The sequence below is a fragment of the Pinus tabuliformis genome, chromosome 4_1 (genome assembly GCF_031772625.1).
Source record: "Pinus tabuliformis cultivar Carrire ecotype Pingquan chromosome 4_1, CPIR1, whole genome shotgun sequence".
NCBI classification, from domain to species: domain Eukaryota; kingdom Viridiplantae; phylum Streptophyta; class Pinopsida; order Pinales; family Pinaceae; genus Pinus; species Pinus tabuliformis.
The window spans coordinates 95,516,586-95,519,756 of NC_142303.1; positions in this window are offsets into that span (position 1 = coordinate 95,516,586).

Consider the following 3,171-nt stretch of genomic DNA (forward strand, 5'->3'; position numbering starts at 1 on the left):
TTAAAAGGTTCGATTGATTCTTTTAGTCTAGAGAATAAGACAAAACCCTCACCAAATTCCACCCAGGAATAGAATTTATATCATGTTACAATTTCAACAATGTTTTGAAAATTTTAATTAATTTAGTGTAATTTTATTGTTAAAATATTAATTAATTTAGTGTAATTTTATTGTTAAAATAACTGCACAGTTATATTAATAAATCTGGTTGATATTTTTATAAACATATTTTAAGTACATGCATAACTATATTAATAATGGAATTGTTTTTAGTGCGATTTTTTGGATGTTTTTCAGGTGGGTTTTTCCGGTCTAATTTCTCTAAAATCTAGCCAGAATTTATTGAAATCACAAGTTTGATGGGTAACCCTATGAATTTTACACGCTGTTGAATCCATATATATAGTGAAAAACCACTTTAAATAACACAAATCAAGATTTCACCTCAAATTTTTTCGCTGGATTCCGGCACTGGAAAGACCAAAAAGTCACACTAAAGACAACTCCATTAATAATTATTAAGTGTATAATAGGAATTTATAAATTCTATTATTAAATATATCATTTCTAATAAAAAGTTTAATATCATGGTTTATAATATTGGGTTTACTATTAGAAGTTATAATATTAGATTTACAATATTGAATTTAATATTATAATTGATTTATAACAATAAGATTTATAATTTAAGGGTTTATACTAAGTTTATGCTTTATATTATTATTATATGGTATTTGAGTCAATTTCTCTATAGAGTCTTTCCTATCACTAAATTAAAAATAATTTGTATAATTATAAATAATGTTATTCATACCATACAAATTTTATAATATTTTTATTTTTATTAATAACTATGATAGGGTTTAGTATTTATAAATGTGAATTTCATCCAATACAAACTTTCTAAATCATTAGAGAGAGTACATAACTTTAATACTGATTGTGTGTTGGGTCATGAAAAAAGTTAATTTAAATAATTATTAAGTTATATTAAATAATAGGTAAGTGAAAAACATAGAAGTTCCCTTCTTAATGTATTGTTTTATTATAGTTAAAATAATTATAGGAGATACAAAGAAAAAGAAGATCATGCAATCATCATAATAACCATATTGTACATAGTAGTAAACTTCTAAGTACTTTGTGTATTTTTTTTTTGCGATGTTGAACTTAATGAGATCATCTTATAATGCATATGTATTTTTGAGTGTATGGTTGAAAACATTATGAAACAATAATCGACAAGTACCCATAGTTATTTCCTATTCCCATGAGAAGTTAAATATATTTATTTTATTATTAGTTCCTCGCAAAGTCAAGGATTATAGCAACAATTTGGCTAAAATTCCTTTGACTGTGGATTATTTTGCCAATTTTATGTAATTTTTTGTAAATGACCATTGCGTCAGTGAGTGCTCTGAAATTGGCATTGTTATGCCTGACAATGCTAGTGCTCTGCCTAGGTCCTTTATGGGGGGGTGTTAGTAGCGGTGTGAGCTGTCTAAATCAACTACAAAGGTAGTTGTGTGGAACAACATGTGTATGGAGCTGGGGATGTGTTCAGACTAAAGGACGTGCAGAAGAGGGGGTATGTGTGGGAGAACAGAGAAAGGACATAAACTTTCTTTTGCACACATGAAGTTATTTTAACTTTGAGCAGAAACTTCAGGATATTCATAATTTAATGTGGAGACGTCAATTTTTTTTGTTATTTAGTCTTAAAAAATGATTTTTTTTTTTTGTAAGCTGGGGTGGGACTCTCCGATTTACATGTCCATTATATACCCCTCTACGGGGGAGGGGTAGCCCAAGATTTGAACCCAAGACTTCCGGTTCGGTGAGACTTCATTTCCACGGCCCTTGCCGCTTGAGCTACCCCATGTGGACTAGTCTTAAAAAATGATAGAATAGAGTAAAAATTCTAAAATTTGTCCACTATAAAAACTACTGTAGATCCATCAACCACCATCAAAAACACACCCTCTTCCAACAACTTTTGGTTAGCAGTGAATGTGTTCCCATTACTTCAATATCTAGGTTCAGGAACATTTTCTTGATTGGCCTAAAAGGACTACGATTCCTAACACACGAAGGCAGAGGTTGGGACACTATGTTTTCAAAGAATAAATAAATCAAAAGCTTAATGTCCCTTCAGAAGAAGGCTCTGGTTTAATAATAACCATGACCACATATGTCTTATGTTCGACTCTGATATTCGAGTTATTAACTATAATGTCCAAATTCTTTCCTTAAATTTCTACATGGTGGATGACCTGATTGCTTCTTCCATCTCGTCTCATTATAATGAATTCAAATGCTTTATGTTCAACCTTGGTTCTCCGACCAAATCCTAACTGATAACATTTACTCAAGGTTCTCGATCATGACTCCATTTCTGTAGAATTATAGTCATCGTAGAACGAGAATCCATGCTTGAACTATGGAATATGAAGGAAGGTGTGAAATAGGTGATTGATCTATCTACCAATAAACTATTCTAATTCAAAGTAATTAGCAATACAATTTTATTCACTGACTCCTCATTGAATTTGAGTTTTATATATATATATATATATATATAGATAATTTCCCACATGGTTAGTCCCGATCCACATTCGGGCCCCTTGAACTACATTTGCTCAGACCTAGTCACATTCGACCTTTGCACTAACTCTTGTTTGGATCTAGCCATATTCACCCCTGCACTACCACTATTCGGCCTGGCCATCTTCGCTACAACACTACCTCTCGTTCATAATCCTTTGATCGATATTTTTCCAAAATGTGGTAAATTAATGTAAACTTTCCTTGAAAAGACACAATTAGTATCAAATATTAGCTTTAATTAAAATAAAATTTAAAATTTCAAAAAATATTTCGTGAAATCCCATTACTAATTTAACATTTTATCATTTCATGTTGAGATTGTAATCAAATATTTTAATTTTTATACAATCTGCTCATTAAAGCTCATTATAATATAATTTCTTTTCCTAGTTATTTGCATATAACATAACTTGCATTTTTGGCTATTTGCATTTGTTTAAGTTTGTAGTTTCATTGTTAAATATAAATGGAAATATATGTCAAATGATTGTGAATATACATGATTCAATGCTAAAAAATATATTATATGGTAAGTTGATTATTAATAAAATTTTGTGGTTACAA